We start from the raw sequence: 19015 nt of genomic DNA, 5'->3' as shown, positions 1-19015 counted from the left end.
TTTGGATTTTCACAAAGGTCTACTCATGTTCAACAATGTCCAAAGGCATTGAATGAGCCAAAGAACTCTCTCCCTTATAGCACTATTTATTCTTTTTGTGTAAAACACTGACGGTGGATGTACTCCTGTTCGTATGTCACAAGCAGTTATTCATTTTTAACAGCTTTTCTCAGAACTGACCAAGAAAAGATATCAATGTGATAGTGCCTGATTATACTTATCCCTTCGTCCATGTAGATGCCATTTCTTATCTATGTAGTCATCATTTCGTAGACATTAGGATCCTGATCTTCCTGAATTCAATTTTTTTCAAGGCTTAGGAAACCAAGCTGTGTAGGTCAGTTCCAGAGCATATGCAGTCAAAAGGTTTTGTTTTCTAAATTTCTTCTTGTGGAGGACACCATCAGCCTTACACATCCATATCCTGCCCTCTGTTATCCCCACTTCCATGAAAAAAAAGTGAGACCTAAAATAATATTACCAGCCTTCCAGAATACATCGAAGAGTGAAGTATGAATAAAATATGGAATGCTAAATTCCAGTCATACATATTAATCTGTTTTGCAGGTTAGCTGCTCAACTTTTACAATGTGGATGCCTCAGGCTCTTTAGAAATATAGTATGCCTTCAGATTTTAAAACAAATTAAATAAGACCTGTCAGTTCTCAACAGCTCTGATCATATGTTTACTATACATATTTCTTTCCCCAAGGGTGGAACGATGTATGTAAACCTAATAGAAACTGGATTTCAGTTTCTTATAAAGCACAGTCCATACCATGTTGACATGGACAATATCAAATTTTCTCTCAACTCAAAAACATTTCAGATTCTATGGCATATAAGCATGTCAAGAGACAATTTTCTGCCAATATGAGAGAGTTGTACATTTCACGTTCAAAGTAGAATTTATTATATCTGAAGACAATGCGGTGTAGCCCTGGGAATTTTGAATGTATTACAGACAAAATGAAAAGGGTCAATAACATGGATATCTGTATCTATTTATCCACTTTCCAAGGTGCATAGTGTCCTTTTTGGCTTGGAAAATTATACATTAGAAACCAAAGAACCCTGTTAGGTCATTTAACTACTCTGCACACATTTCATACACTTTAAAGTTCATTGTGTATTTTCTAAAAATAAAGAAAAACCTTACAAGTATCAGAAAGTGATGTCCAAATTTGTTTTAGTTTTATTTCTTTTTCATGGTACATTCAATTTGATTTATAATATATTAAGAATTAGCACAACTATATAAGTACAGGGCAGGGCAACATTTTCTAAGCTTTTTGTATGGAACACTTAATACCACTAGAAATAGATCCCATGGTCAAAAAAATTGGATGTGCTTGGATAAATAAAACTAAATAGATTTATTTTATTGAAGGATTTTTCAGAGCCCTTAATAAACTAATATATATCAAGGCTCTCAATGCTGAATTGCATTAGAGGAGGGAAAAAAAAAGACTTTCCCAAAGGTCTAGTCCCAAAATGCTGTCTTTCCTAAACTTACTTGGCCACCATAAACTTTTTTGGCCGACCTCTTTAACATCTTGACTCATACTAGTGTTCTACAGAAGAGAGACTGAAAAAGTTGCAGTGGGGACTAAAAATGTCTCTTCAGTTTCCTAGAGAATACATCCTTACTGTATCTGCACAGCGTTGAAGGACTTTAGCAGCTAAGTGGAAAAAATCAGAACAAATTAGTTCAATGTGGAAAAGCTGTGTAGACACACCAAAAATTTATTGAGTTACTACAATGAAGTATAGTAACTATATATTTAAAATAAAAACCTAATAAAGAAAATAATCTAATTGAGGCAAAATTCAAACTTTAAAAAGTAAAGTAACAAAATAGTTATATGCAAACTAAAATACGTATCTCACACATAACTCCCATTTCTTCCTTTTAAAAATGATTAGGGAGCCCTCCGCATAGTCCAGACTTTGAGCTAGTCACCAAGGGCACAGCAGTGAGTGCACACCTGCAGTCCCCTCTTGCACAAAGCTTTTGAAGGTCCCTGGTAGTGCCATTCAGCCATTGTGTATATCTTTGCTCCTGGCAATATATACCATCAGTCTTACTTTAGGTTTACCACAATTATACTTACCTTCAGGAAGAGAAATTAACACTTCTCTTATTCCACATTCTACAATAAGAGAAAACAACACTTTTTACTATGGAATTATACATATAATTCAGCATGTAATGATTAAATATTTTCTTCTGAAACCTTTTAAAAATACGCATGTGGTACTCTCTAAGCAATTATTGCAGTTAGAGCCAAAAATGACATTTTTTATCTTAAGTTTCTGTTAAGTTTACAAAACAACTTTTTGCAAGTTTCTTTTAGACATTTACCATCCAAGAAACCACGAGGCTACTATGCTTAGGAAATGTCACAATAACCCCCCACACCATAAAGGAACTGCATTACTATACTATCTCCAGGCAGAGTCATACGTTGTCCAAACAAAACATGAGCTAATCTAGAAGTTTTTTTTTTCAAAATGTAAACTTCCATTTTTTTCCATGCTTGCCAGGTTAGAGATGGAGCCAAGGAGACTATAATATTAGTGGACTGCAACTTACTTTTGTAATATAGGAAAATGCCATCCCTTCCAACAGGTCTAAGGTCAGGATAAGGTGGGAAAGGGGATGAAATTGGATCGAAAGCTCTTTTTCTTTCCAATTTAAACCACTCTCCTTTGCCCATCCTCCCCTTGGGGCTTTGGTACCAGAGGAGAAGTGAAGAATCCCGGTGGTAATGGAGGAAGATGCTTGGATGTGTTTGGAGTAGTCAGGGGAGGAGCACAAGCAAGAATGGCTGAGCATACACGTGTCAGTGCAAGGTGGGGACTAGAAGGGAAGCACCTTTAAAATATGAAGGCTGTTACTGGCTTTCTTATTATTTCTATTGATGTCTTCATTCACAGCAACCATTAAGCCTACCTTTAGAGCAACAAATGAGTCAGATAGTTCATAGTCTCCTGATCTCTGACCATGTGCCCCTGTCTGTGTATTTGCCTTACTAGTTCAGAGACTAGTTCAGAGTCTCTATCTTCTCCAACACTGCATTCTCTCTTCTCGTGGTAGAAATTACAAGCTAGTGGTCCATGGGCCAAGTCTAGCACACAGGTGGGTTTTGTTGGGCTTGGCTTTTTGTTTCCTTTAAATGAGAACCCAAATAAAACCAGGATATTTCATATAAAATCCAAGCTTTTGGCTTCTTTTGAAAAACTGGAATGTCTCACAACTTTGGCCTCAATATTCTTACAAGGTACAACCAGCTGAAACACAGGAGCCTCAGTGCTCTAATTCCATCTAAGCCCTACCACTCACATAATGTCTGCAGATGCACTCAGGCAGGCCAGCTCTATTCATAGAAGACATCTGCTTGACCCCATTAGGCAATAACCACCCATCTCCATGAAAACTGAAACTCAACACACAGAGATGACCTAATCAAGATAATTTCTCCATCCCTGCTAACTTAGGTCCTCTTCAAAGCTCACCCAGCGGTAAATGCTCCAGTCCTCATGTCCTCAACAGTCTCCTGGGCCTCAATCCAAGTATTTTTTCTTTCCTGTTTCTTCACCATTTTCTTCTTCACGGATTCTCTCTTATCCACATAGAAAACAGTTTTTACCATCTTAGAGGAAAAACAATGCTCTCCCTTTGACACTTCATCTCCCTCAAGCTATCTACCTCCTCTTTCAGCACCAACATTCCTGAAAGAATAATTGTGTCTTGCTCTTTGCAATTCTTTACCCTCCATCCACCTTCAAACCACTGGCTCCAGAAGACATTAGAAACCACTTTCACTAAAGGCAAAAAATGGTCTTCTATCCCTCAACCCAACAGACAATTTTTATTCCTCACTATATTAGCCTTGCTGCAATATCTGGCACAGATGACTACTGACTTCTATTTTGAAATTATTTTATTTCCTAGCTTCCAAGGCAGGACTGTCTCCCTGTTCTTATTCTCATCTTTAAACTCTTGTTTTCCAATTTTACTGAATATTTTTAAACACTTTAACTTAAAATACTACGTGTCTTCTAGACTTAAACATCATTTCTCTAATTCTTTCCACACCCCTTTGAGTCAGACCTAGTAACAACACGTTCATTTTTTAAATGAAAAAATATCCTTAAAGAGGTTGAATAAGTCTTACAAGGTAATCATTCAGAAGAGGCAGAGCTGGGACTCAAATCTTGGTCTTTTCTGAAACAACACCCCTGCTGTTAAGTACCACTCTGTCCTGCCTCTCCTTTCTCAAGCTTGTTGGTGACTTCTAGGTAGACCTCAGTAATTTTCTCTTCTCATCTTACATGTTTCCCTGTGCAAACCCAGCAATGCCCATGGGTTCATCAATTGCCTCCATGTTGCTGTTCTTAAACCAATGAATTTCCATTCTAGGCATTCCTTTTAAGAACCAAATTTATGTATTATCCCTCATGTTCTTTATTTACCTTTATCTTAACATTTACATGGTTTCATTTAACTTACAGTGGTATATGACTATTTTCCAGTAGAACAACAAAATCCTTGAGGAAACTATATTCTATCATCTTACATCCTCTCTGCCCAGCCTAGTGCCTGGCCCATAGATATTTAATGAATATTGAATGAGTGAATTACAGGATATCTAATGGCTGTCTGTGCATCGCTACTTAGATCCTCCAAAGCCCCATCTCCTACTTTGTCTATATCTCAAACTCAGGTTGCTTTGAACTTTACTCTCAATCATTTAAGCTACTCTGACTCTGTCCTCTAAATTCCTTATCTCAGAGAATAATAATATCCAGCCAAAAATCTGAGTCTCAATAAGCTTCTTCACTCCCTTCCATATCAAATTGATCAAAACATTCAGTTAATTTACTTCCCAAATAATCCACAACCCACCTGCCCACTCCCAGGTATTCATGGTATCATCTATCATTCCATGTAGGACAATTGCAATAGTCTACTCACAGGCTTCCCGCCCCTTCCAATCCATTCTGGACAATGTTATTGGGGTGCTTTCTTTATTTCTCTTTCTTTCTCTCTCTCTCTCTTTGTTCTTTGACTTGCTCAAAATTCTTCAAACTTCCCTATAGCCTACACAACAGAATGTACCTCCTTAATCAGGCATATACTAAGGCTCTTTATGATGTGGCCTTTGCTTACTTGTCCAGCCTTCTATCCGTCACACTTCTCCTAATACATCACATTCAATAGTTCTTGGCTCCTCCCCTTCTTCATGAATTCCCTCCCACATCTTACTTCCCTAGAAGATCTTATATGTTCTTAAGAGTCTCGGTGCAAGGACTATATTCTCTAAGCAGCCCTTCCTATCTCCTCTACACAGATTTAAATAATCATTATAACTACTGCTTCACTTGTGTATTATTTCTATTTTAGTGATGATTATATTACAAAGTACATAATGACTTGTCTATTTCTCCATGAGGTTTGTAGAATGCTGAATGTTAACGTTCCATAATTATAGAAAAGATTGATGAGTACGTTCTTTGGTAGTGATTTGTGGTATTTTGGAGCACCCATCACCCAAGGAGTATACACTGAACCCCATTTGTAGTCTTTTATCCCTCATTTCCCTCCTGCCCTTTCCCCTGAGTCTCTAAAGTCCATTGTATCATTCTTATGCCTTCGCATCCTCATAGCTTAGCTCCCACTTATGAGTCATAATCTAGGATGTTTGATTTTTCATTCTTGAGTTACTTCACTTAGGATAATAGTCTCCAATCTTATCCAGGTTGCTGCAAATGCCATTAAATCATTCCATTTTATGGCTGAGTAGTATTCCATCGCATATATACACCACAATTTCTTTATCCACTCATTGATTGATGAGCATTTGGGCTGGGTCCATATTTTTGCAATTGTGAATTGTGCTGCTGTAAACATGCATGTGCAACTATCTTTTTGTATAATGATTTCTGTTCCTCTGGGTAGCTATCCAGTGGTGGGATTGCTGGATCAAATGGAAGTTCTACTCTTAGTTCTTTAAGGAATCTTCACACTGTTTTCCATAGGGGTAGTACTAGTTTACATTCCCACCAGCAGCATAGAAGTGTTCCCTTTTTACCATATCCATACCGACATCTATTATTTTTTTATTTTGATTATGGCCATTCTTGCAGAAGAAAGGTGGTATTGCACTGTGGTTTTGATTTGCATTTCCCTGATCATTAGTGGTGTTGAGCATTTTTTCATATGTTTTTTGTCCACTTGTATATCTTCTTTTGAGAATTGTCTGTTTATGTCCTTAGCCCACTTTTTGATGGGATTGTTTGTTTTTTTCTTCCTGATTTGTTTGAGTTCTTTGCAGATTCTCAATATTAGTCCTTTGTCAGATATATAGATTGTGAATATTTTCTCCCACTGTGTGGGCTGCCTGTTTACTCTGCCAACTGTTCCTTTTCCTGTGCAGAAGCTCTTTAGTTAAATTAATGAAACAGAATAGAGAACCTAGAAATAAACCCAAAATACTTATAGCAAACTGATCTTTGACAAAACAAACAGAAAAATAAAGTGGGGAAAGGTCACCCTATTCAACAAATGGTTCTGGGATTAATTGGCAAGCCACAGGTAAGAGAATGAAACTGGATCCTCATCTCTCACCTTATACAAAAATCAATGCAAGATGGATCAAAGACTTAAATCTAGGATCTGAAACCATAAAAATTTTAGAAGATAGCATCAGAAAAACTCTTCTAGACATTAGCTTTGGCAAAGACTTCATGACCAAGAACCCAAAAGCAAATGCAACAAAAACAAATGCAAATAGGTGGGACTTAATGGTTATTTTTTTCTCATTGACTGTTACAACAATCACATGGTGTGGGTAGTAATGTTTCCTTTAATGTTTTGACAGATGATATGATTGGTGAGCTTCATAGAAGGAAGCACTTGAATCCAAGTCTTGTGATCTTTAACCTCACATCATTTCCATTATATCCTACCACATTTGAAGCATTAAGCAACATTAAGCAGTCAGACTCATAGTATACCTTAAGCATTAAGCATTGAGAGCCAAGTGCACTAGAAAGGATTCATATCAGAGGGAAAATAAAACAATGGTAGAAGATAATTTGTTTAAAGCCACTCTCCTCTATGCAAAGAGCAGTCCACAGAATAAACCCAATTGATTGACAACATGAATTCCATTGTATATAATTAAAAGCTATGTGATCATCTTCAAGTCAACGTGGCTTGAGAACATAGAAAGTAACTACATTCAACTCTGTACTGAATACCTCTCTTCTTCCTTTGTCTCTCTGTCTCTGCACTTTAAGGTCATCTGTATGTATATAGAACAAAGGTAATGGAAAGTATCTTGCTTTTGTATCAAGAGAACATGTGACATGATCAAAATGCAGGGTGAAGGAAACACGAATTTCATTCAAAATCACACATTTTCAGTTAATTCTTACTTTCCATCACTGAATTTTGTCTTGTTTGTTTTCATAATGATTAGATGTTTTGATGTTTTCTCCTAGCACACTTCCTTGTATCTAAGTCTTTATGTTTTTTTTTTAACAAAGGCAAGACAGGTAATGACTTTGTCAATTTAAGTATGTGTTCGCTTTCTTTGTTAGAAAGGCTGAAAACTAAAATAGTAAAATTTTCACGGCTACTTATAGATAGTAATACCATGTGACACAATTCTGGATAATTATTTGTTCATGGAAGTCAGTGGGAGAATTTCCAAGAAAGCTTTTTAAGAAAGGAATAGACTCAGTTGCTGTGGCCCACTTTGCCTCTTTAGCTTTTTCTCCTTGTCTCTTCTGCTGCCTGAAAGGGAAAGGAAAGGCTTGGAGGCACGGCTGCCATCCTGCCACAGTGAGAACAAATGCTTCTTGCTCATGATGACAAAGTAGAAAAGTAGAAGGAGCCTGGGCCCCTTGTGACATATGTAAGCAACTATATTAATCCTGAACTCGCCTATTTAAGACTTATTATCACATGAAATAATAAATCTAACCTCCTATTTGTTTATCCATGAAACTAGATTTTCTGTACTCGCAAATGAAGTCATTCCTGATACAAATGCTCTTATGCAAAGAGCACTCTTTCTCTTTACAACTGAATAGGAGAGGATAAATTTCAGGACTTATCCAAGGTGTCTACTTGCTACTCCTTTGGAAAGAAAAGCAGTAGAACTAGATGAACTTGAAGAATTATTGAGACTACTTCTTCATTTTAGAATTTAGGAAATTAGAACTCAGAATCGTTTAGGAAATTTTTCAAGACCGCTCAACCACTGAAGTTTGAACAAGAGTCCTAGTATCCTAAATTGCACCTCGGTGTGCTTTTTTGTAACTCTGAAATTAAAGAGAACTTTTGACTCTGAGACCATCAAAGTCTTCATTAGAGCCTTGCTTATCATTAATATACTTCCGCAGACTCAAGGTTACAAAGTAGGTGTTAAGAAGGCTTACAAGAAAGATAATAATTATTAGGGGTGGAAAATCGAGCACATAAGGAAAATTGCTAATTAACCCAATATTTTTAAAGCCTATGGAAAAATGAGGTGAGGCTTAATTAAAAGCGGAAGATAAGCTCTATTAGAGCACAGGCCTTCTTTGCTTTGTTTTTGCCTCTATTGCTGGTACCTAGAACAACTCCATAAATGTAGAGGATATTCCATAAATGTTAACTAAATGAAACAATTAATAAAGGAATGGCAAATAACCATATAGAATATAGTTTTCATAAGACTAAGAAAAAAAATCATCTTCCTAACACATACATTATTTTAGGCTAGTTATACAGGAAGGCATTTATGACAGTGAGCAATTACATGTATTGACTATGAGAAAACCGCAAAAAAGGTCAGAGAGGAAAGGAGATTAATCACAAAGGAATTTAACAGGCTGTAGATTGCTTAACAGTAACAATGGAAGATTGACCGTGGTGAATTAATATCTCTAAAATGCAGTGGGAAAATAGCCATTAACTTAACTATCATTCAAGAATGAAGACCAAAAAATAGATCTTTTCAAACGAGAAACAAAAACAAGAGAATATGCCATGACACACAATGCACTTTTTAAAAAGTGCACTATAAGCAAATAAAATGATTCCAGCAGGGAGGGTGGAGATCCACTAAGGAGAAGGAGCAAAGAAAATGGTAAACACATGGTTATATCTAAACAAATACTATTTCAAACAATAATAATAATACTTGTTCTTAGAACTCTAAAAAGATTGAAATGGTGCACTAGCTAGCAATAACACTTAAGAGGAACTGGTTAGTTTTAAGTTATTCTAAGGTCCTTGCATTATGTGAAAAGATAATAAAGATAATGATTAACTTTAGACTGTGTTAAATCAATTACTAATGTGAACAATTTAAGGGTAACCACTAACATGGTAGAAATACAACGTGTAAACTCCAGGAAAATAAAGAGAAATTTTGAATTTAAAAATATTAATCAATTGAAATGGCAGAAGGGAAAAACAAATTCCAGGTTTATGTGTTATAACAGACAGTGCATTAAAACACAGGCACGTTGGAGTCAAGGCATGGGGAACAGATATACCAGGCAAAACCAATCAAAATAAACCTAGTATGGCTATTTAGTAACAGACAAAATAGGCTTTATGCCCTAAAGCATTCTTAGTGATAAAGATTTACCATGAAGATAGATATATATATTGTGTGTACATGTGTGTATATATATATATCTGTGTGTATGTGTATGTATACATGCATACACGCATACATGCATACATATATGTATACATGCATACATATATGTATACATGCATACATGCGTACATATATGTATACATGCATACATGCGTACATATATGTATACATGCATACATGCATACATGCATGCATACATGCATGCATACATGTATACATGCATACATGTATCTATACATGCATACATGCATACATGCATACATATATGTATACATGCATGCATGCATACATGCATACATATATGTATACATGCATGCATATATGGGTACATGCATACATATATGTATGCGTGCATGCATATATGTATACATGCATGCATGTATATATGTATACATGCATACATGTATGCATGTATATATGTATACATGCATACATGTATGCATGCATACATGTATACATGCATACATGCATATATGCATACATATATATATACACATATATGTGTATGCATACATGTATATATGTATGCATATATACATGCATACATGTATATATGCATGCATATATACATGCATACATGTATATATGCATGCATATATACATGCATACATGTATATATGCATGCATATATACATGTATACATGTATATATGCATGCATATATACATGTATACATATATGTATATATGCATGCATATATACATGTATACATATATGTATATATGTATGCATATATGCATGTATGCATACACATATATGTGTATATATATACGTATGTGTGTGTATATATATACATATATATATACACACACATACACAGAGATGCTATTATGGTCACTTAATGGCATAAGCTCCCCATATGTACATCAAAAATTGAGACTCACAAAGAAAAAGATTCACAAACAAAAAATAACACCAACACAGTGGAAAAAGAGGTTACAAACAAAGAGTTCAAATAAAAGAGCGGCAGTGAGGCACACAGTTATTTAGCATCTACCAAATTGATAATTCCATGTAAAAGCCCAATTTCATAATCAATTTAAAAATATACATTTAGCCATAATGTTTCCCACCCTTCAGTCTTCATTTTTACTAATAAATTAAATATATGCCTTATTTTAAAATGTAATGCATGTTTACTTTTATAATTTCTGTTTTTAATATGGAAACTACAGATTTTATATTCTCTTCCTGTTTAGCAATTTTGATTTTGTTATGTTACATTCCTTTTGTTTTTGACTGTACTTTATCTACCTTGTCTTCTTGTTTTCTAATATTCTGACTTCTTGATACTTGGCATGAGTTATTTTCCTGATGCTAGGCAGTATTTTGTTAATGTTAGAGTCAGGTTACCTGCCTTAGACATCATGGGTATTTCCTGTAGATTGTACTATTTAAAAAAATATATAGTCAAGAAAAGAGAAAACATTTTGAATGTTTATTGGCCTTGAATATTTGATAAAATATATACATTCTTGGGAAAATATAACTTATCAAAGCCGAATCAACAAAAACAAAACCTTTAGTATCTTTGTAACCTTTAAATGAATCAAATCAATAGAAATATAGCTTTCAAAATACCACCAGGTCCAGAAGCAAGCAAGTTCTATCAAATATTCCAAAAGGAAATTATTTCAGTCAGTCTTATAAAAACTCTCCCAGAGAACAGAAAATTAGAGAATGCTTCTCAATTTATTTAATGAAATCTGTATTACTTTGATTCCAAAACAATATAGAAAAGTCTTATCTACAGAATTTTGTAGCTAAACTACAAAATTACAGACTAAAATTCAAAACCATTAACAAAATACTGGAAGCTGTATCCAACTATGTAATACAAATAAATCTCGTTACCTGATAGGCCAGATAATCCAGGGAGTAGGCAGTGAGGGTTTTCAACGGTGCCTGGGCTATGTGGAGTGGAGAGGCCAAGTGAGTAGAGATTAGAGATTCCAAAGTCCCTTCTATGTGTTATATCTCAGACCACCTTCATGACGGGTTTCCTCCCTCTCACTTTAAAGTCGAGAAAACCGACACTCAGCCATGGGAAATGATCTTCCCAAATTAGAGAACTAGTATGTAGTAGAGCTGGGATTCAAATTTCAGTCCTCTGATTCCATGTTTAGTTGCTTCATTTACACAGCCATATACTAGTAAAGGTTGAATAGCCAGCTCTCTAGGAAAAGTGCCCTCACTTGTAGCATTTGCTGATTTCTGTGGTATGAATGCTCTTGTGGCTGATTTCAGGTTACTATATGATGTCACTGAACACAGAGTTGAGAAGAGATGCACAGAGTTGGCTCTAGGAGCCAGGGGACACTGGCTCCAGCACAGCACTGCCTGCCAGACTTAGTCCTGGTGCCTTTACTGTATTTATTGATTCATTCTTGCTTGTTTACTGGAGATGGCTGACTTGCTTCTTTAGCAGGTAATAACCCACAGGCATCATTTATTTAATAAATACTTATCAGTTATCTATAATATGTCAGTCATTTTTTAGAACTAAGAGCAGTAAAAACAAAACAAAAACAAAAGCAAAATCTTGTCCTTGGGGGTACATACCTTGTATTGTAGAGAGAAACAGAAACTAAAATAAAAAGTAAATTACATAATATATCAGAAGGAGATAATTGCTATGGAGAAAATCAAGTGAGAAAGTTGGATAAGAATGACTGAATACTGTGTTTTGATTTTAACGAGCAAGGAAAGTCTTACTGGGAAGGTAATAAAGAATCCAGGTATGTGGGTATCTGATGAGGAGCCTTCTAGGCATAAAGTGGAGCAGATGCAAAGACCATGGGCATTATTGTCACTGACATATTGAGTGACAGCAAGGAAGATAAGCATGGCCAGTGAAGAGTGAGTTCTGCCAAGAATAAATATGAGATGAAGTCACAGAGGCAATGGACATATGTGTCACCTTGGGCTTTGACGCAATTGAAGTTCTTCAGATTTTATTTGAAGTGAGGTTTCCATGTAAATTCTTCTTTATCAGTTTTTTTCTTATATACCACATGTCATTTCAATATACAGTTTATTTCTTCCTTCCTTTGGGGAAAAGTTTTCTGTAAACTTATTTCTGTTCCATTAGTATGGTTCCCTAATTAAAGGAAACCAATTATTCCAATGTTGTATCATCTCTGCCTTCCATCTTTTTCATCAACTCTGTGATTATTCCTTGTCTCCTTTTTTTTTTTTCTGAATTCAGAGTAATTATCTCAAGGATTTTCTCTTTGCCATTACTACATTCCTTTCCCTTTATGGTTAACTTGGTAACTCTGTAATGTTTTGCCTACTTCTCAATTTTGTCTCTTTATTTCACTTTCCATGTTTACATTATTCTATCTTTTTTTAAAAAATTCATCTTTAAGGCCTGTTTTATTGAATGAATCTTATTTAGTTTTTCTTTGACACTTGTGGGAAATCTGCTTCTTTTTCTTGGTCTGTGTTTTCTTCCAAACTGAGTCCATTTTGTTATGCCTGCTGCATCTTTTTTTCCTTCCCTTCATCCTTCCTTCCTTTCTCCCCTTTTTCCCATTTAAAACATTTTGCTTTAATACATTTGCATATTTGTCATGACTTTTTTTCACCTTGCTTATGCAACATATGCAGAACTTATGAGCTCTAATATGGTATAAGTGAATTATCTTCCATTTCCTTCTCATCTTATATGGGATTGATTTGTCTTTTCCCACTCAAGCTATACTTTGAGGTCTAGGAACCGCTGTCTATTTACTTTGTTGAAGTTTCAGTGTACAAACTGGTGAGTGTAAGGGCCTAGTTTGTTGACTCATTAAAAGGGACATGAACTCTGCTTTCCCTTCCAAAATTCCATTAAAAATCCTGCACAGTGGCTCATTCCACCCACCATGGATGTAGACTCCTTCCATTCTCCCTGTTCAGCAAGGGACCAGAAAACTGCAAACCCTCACTGTCCTCTCTGCCTTTGCTCTGGTCTTATAGTGACATGTAGGTGTTTCATACTTAAATATTTTTCTGATTTCCCAATATTTCCTACTCATTTCATTGACTCACATCTCTCCACATTAAAGAATAGTGATACATATTCATAAGATTTTAATTATCATTCTTTCATTGGTATTGCTTCTGGCTGTTGGTCTGACTGTGGCTTAAACCTACGTAGAAACATTTCGAGTTTTTTCCTTGGCTTCACCTTTAGAAATATTTGTCATAAGATTTGGTATTTTTCCTGGTTTGATTGCTACTAGTAAATTTTTGGCTGCTTTTTTTTGGTTAACTTTTTACATTTTATTTTGTTTAATATTGGAAAAATGTGTGTGACCCTGAATTACTTGCTGCCTTTACCCAGATATTTATTAATTATTTTTTACTAAAAGTATTTAGACAAGAAATTATAATATTATTCTATATAATAACTGCTGTATGTATCACCAGATAACCAGTGATTATTAGAGATGGTGGCTTCACAATTACTTTTATTACCAGTATAGAAGAATTTGAGAGATAAGTAATAAAGCATTACCCCCAAATACCTTGCATTCATAAGATGAATACCTTCTGGGACTCTGACGTACAGTATGGTGACTATACTTAATAATGATAGTGTATATTTGACATTTGTAAGAGACTAGATCTTCTGTTCTCACTACAAAATAAAAAAGGTTATTATGTGACATGATTGATGTGTTCATTAACTTGACTGTGGTAAATATTTCACCATGTGTATGTATATAAAATCATCATGTTGTACACCCTAAATATATACATTTTTGTCAATTATACCTCAATAAAGCTGCTAAAAAAGAAAAAGAATAGTGTTTGCCCACAGGTATTTCTCTTTTCTTCTTCTTTGAGAAGAATCTGCTGTGCTCAGGACTGGGAATGTGGATACACTGGGCCCCTATAATTGACAAAATAGATAACTGCTAAGCAACAGCTCCCCTTTCTCCTCCCCCTCAATCGCAGTGTTTCAAAACAGTCCAAAGGATATTTCTCATTACAATGACCCTCCTCATTTCCAAGTAGTGTAATAATACAGCAGATATTGCCTATCTATCTAAGCTAGCTGATGGCCTCTAAGGCTCATGGTCTAGTGTATTGGTCTGCTCAGCTTCTCAACAATTTCTCTTAACAGCTTATGAGCAAGGACAAAGAAAATAAGAGTGTGTAACTAGGCTGCACAAGGGAAAAGGAACTGTTTATTGAATTCAACTTATTAAAAAAAATTTCTCAATATCACTACAAAACTTTGAGGGCTTTTCCATGGGGTGTAGAGTGCATCTCCATTTGTCAGCCTTCCTGGTTTTAATAGGTGGTCTCTAGGTGTCTAGTTCTGAGCACATTCATCTTGAATATGAGTCAGTTAAACTTACATTTTTTAGTGATTGGTGAATATCTATTTAGTACTCTTGGCATTATTAGGCATCTTTCTGAAATGAGAGTTGCAAAATGGGCAATTTCATAATCAGAAACATACAGCAGTAACTCCAGTTCTCATATCATTTCAGGTCATATGTTAAATGACAGGGCTGAGACCTCTCCTCAGCACATCTGATACTGGGATCGATGAAGATCAGATGTGCAAATCACACTGGGCTCCGGAAAGCCCTAGACTATGTCATTCAAGGTGGGAGGATTTGCTTCTCTGGTAAGCTGTGGAAAGATCCTCTGTGGATTAAGACCTTTCATTTCTCTTGAAGGATGAATGGATATTATAAGTCCCAAGGATTCAATAAAACCTTTATAGCCTTAGTATAGCAGAGTGTCCGTCAGCCAATTCTGTGATTTTACTGTGTTTGTCTTTTGCAAAAATCCATGTGAAACCTCAAATGTTCCTTTTACAAGTTCTTTTGTTACACACACATGTTTTTGGTTAAATTAGTGGTGGTTCAATCTGGAAAAGATATCTGTAATTAGAGTCTTATTTTTGAAGTTTAAAAAGGGTTGGGGGAAGCACATATTCTATCAACTTTTCCTCACAGAAAAACTTACTCTATCTTCAAAAGCTGTGACCCAACACAGCAGTTTCTAGGATCCTCCAGAAGGAAAATTTTCACTTACTGCCATATTGTCAGAAAAAGAGGAGGCTTCTAAAAGTTTTAAAGAGTTTTTTTCTCTCCTCAAAACTCAAGTATGTACTTGTTAAATAATAATTCACGTAATTTGTAGAGTGTGTTAGCTTTCAAGACCCACTTATGAAACCAGTAGTTCCACTTACGTAGGATAGGTATTATTATCATCATCATCATCATCATTTTTTTAAATAAAGAGAAGAGTAGAAAACGCATGTGCCCTGCCTTCTGTTGAACTAAAAGAGATAAGGTGAAAACTTAACCTCGTGATGTAGAAAACTAATTCCTATTTCTCTCTCTTATGGATCCAAGCATCAAAAGATATCGTATGACAATGTCTCAACAGGCAGATGGCAGAAATATCACAACTCTAGCATTCCCTGAAATATTAGTGGACTACAGAATCATGCAGTCCAGGTAAAGAATCAGGCTACATTACAGGCTGTGCCACATTCTTAGCAACAGAGAAGGAAGATACTAGAGAAGGGGAACACAGGAGTGAGTTCTTTTTCTACTTTAAACAAGTCTTGACACAGCTTTTTCTCCAATTCCCAACATGACCATCCTGCCACAACTTCCCTAATACCATAGCTTGCCTAAGTTCAATCAAGCAGAAAATGGGTATCTTACGTCTTAAGCAAAGGTAAAGAGTATTATTGTCTATGTTCTCTATGTCTCTGTTTTCTATGTCTTTATCTGGAGCATGCTCTTTCATGTCCTTTACATTTAATTCTTCAATTGCAAAATAATACATAATAAAAAACTAAATATACCCATAAGATTTTATTCTATGATCATATTTATAAAACTCAAACATATTTGAAAACATTGAAACTACTTTTTAAAAATATATGCAAGGTTGGCATCTGTTTATCGTTTTTATAAAATATTAAACCAAATTTTTAAAGCAAGAGAAATATTCCTCTATTGAACTTATATCATAAGTTGAGATGAGCTATGAGGTTAATAACATTTACACCATGATGAAAATAAAGCTCTATAAAAACTCTCAAATAAATTTCTAATTTCAGAAATCCCTCAAATAACAGAATTGCATTTCTCAAAAGCTGAATCCTATTTAAGTGATATTTATTATAAAATACTGGTTATTATTATTAGTACAAGACTATATTGGCCCATAAACGTATTTTTGTGGATATATATTTTTTTGTGTTTAAAGCAGGATTTCTCAACCTCATCACCATCAACATTTGGGTCAGATAATTTTTTGTTTCAGGGAACTATCCTGTGCCTTGTAGAATGTTGAGCAGCATCCCTGAACTCTGCTCTCTAAATACCATGGGACCCTAAACATACACAATTGTGAAAATGAAAAACGTCTCCAGATATTACCAAATGTCCCCTTAGGGGTAAAATCATCTCTCATTGAGGAATAACTGGCTTACAGTATACAAGAATGCAGTAGTTCTAATATTCACTAAGCCTAATAATCTAACATGGAGCTACATACTCAGTTCACCAAATATTAAGTAAACCTCTGGCATATTCAAGGCACTGTGGGGGATTGCAATGATGAGTATAGCAATGTCTCCTGCTCAGAAGTATATAATCCCATAGGCAGGAAGAGTCAAGTACAATAGCCCCCCTTAGCTGTGGTTTCACTTTCTGCAGTTTGTTACTCATGGTCAACTCTGGTCCAAAAATGTTAAATGTAAAATTCCAGAAATAAACATTTCATAAATTTTAAATTGCCATTGTTCTGAGTAACATGATGAAATTTCATGTTGTTCTGCTTCATCCCACTTGGGATGTGAATCATCCCTTTGTCCAGTATTTTCATACGGTATATACTACCTGCTCATTAGTCACCTAGGAACCCTCTCAATTATCAGATAAAAAAAAAACAGTATATATAGGGTTTGATGATATCTGCAGTTTCAGGCATCCACTGGAGGTATTGGAATGTATCACCCATAGATAAGGAGAAACTACTGTATACAAACAACAAGAACAAAAACAAAGTATGATAAATGATATAAACATATGCAACTTCATGAAATTAAGTAGCTGTTCATGCCTAGAAAGAGAATTGTTCACATAAAAATTGTTTACTAATAGTAGGAAGGAAATAGTTATAATAAGCGGTAAACAAGAAAGAGTTTTTAAAGAGTTACTTCCCAGATACAATGGGAATACAGGCATTGGATAAATGCCCTCAGTCCAAATGGGAGAAATTGGCCAAAACGAAGGGGCTACAGGCCCCATGCAAGTCTCAAACCCAGCACACCAATCATTAAATCCTAAAACAACAATAATCTCCTTTGACTCTATGTCTCATACCCAGGGAATGCTGATGCAAGAAGTGGGCTCCTAAGACTTTAGGCAGCTCTGCCCCTGTGGCTCTGAGGGGCACAGCCCCCATGGCTGCTTTCATGGGCTGGCATTGAGTGCCTGCAGCTTTTCCAGGTGCATGGTGCAAGCTGTTCAAAGATCTACCCTTCTGGGGTCTGGAGGATGATGGCCCTCTTCTCACAGATCCACTAGGCAGCCCCCCAGTGGAGACTCTGTGTGGGGGCTTCAACCCCACATTTCCCCTCCACACTGCCCTAGTAGAGGTTCCATCCTTGCCCCATAAGGGCTCCATCCTTGCCCCAGACTTCTGCCTAGACATCCAAGTGTTTCCATACATCCTCTGAAATCTAGATGAAGGTTTCCAAACCTCAACTCTTGCCTTCTGCACACCTGCAGGCCCAACACCACATGGAAGCTGCCAATGCTTGGGGCTTGCACCTTCTGAAGCAATGGTCCAAGCTGTACCTTGGTCCTTTTTAGCCACTGCTGGAGCTGGAGTGGCTGGGACTCAGAGTGCCATATTCTGAGGCTGCACAGAGCAGGTGGGACCTGGGCCTGGCCCAGGAAACCATTTTTTCCTCTGAGCCCTCTGGGCCTGTGATGAGAGGGGTTGCTGTGAAGGTCTCTGAAATGCCCTAGAGAAAATTTCCCCCATTGTCTTGGCTACTAACGTCTGGTACTACTTTACTTAGGCAATTTCTTGCAGGAGGCTTGAATTTCTCCCCAGAAAAGGGGTTTTTCTTTTCTACCACATGGCTGGGCTGCAACTTTTCCAAACTTTTGTGCTCTTCTTCCCTTTTAAATATAAGTTCCAGTTTCAGACAATCCCCTTGTGCACACATGAGTGTACACTTTTAAAAACAGTGGGCGAAGGACATGAACAGACACTTCTCAAAAGAAGACATTTATGCAGCCAAAAAACACATGAAAAAATGCTCATGATCACTGGCCATCAGAGAAATGCAAATCAAAACCACAATGA

General features: G+C 36.0%; 1 long non-coding RNA gene across 1 annotated transcript in view; it reads left to right on the top strand.

Annotated features, from left to right (window-relative positions):
* The window catches only part of LOC104006356 (uncharacterized), a 76126-nt gene that overhangs the window by 8191 nt on the left and 48920 nt on the right, over positions 1-19015 (top strand). The window contains exon 2 of the long non-coding RNA XR_680043.3: positions 15157-15275. This is a non-coding gene — a long non-coding RNA (uncharacterized LOC104006356). The remainder of the gene's footprint in view (positions 1-15156; positions 15276-19015) is intronic.

Source organism: Pan troglodytes, chromosome 4, assembly GCF_028858775.2.
Source record: "Pan troglodytes isolate AG18354 chromosome 4, NHGRI_mPanTro3-v2.0_pri, whole genome shotgun sequence".
Lineage (NCBI taxonomy): Eukaryota > Metazoa > Chordata > Mammalia > Primates > Hominidae > Pan > Pan troglodytes.
Note: the sequence above shows the minus strand (reverse complement) of the source record. Positions and strands in the feature narration are given on the sequence as shown.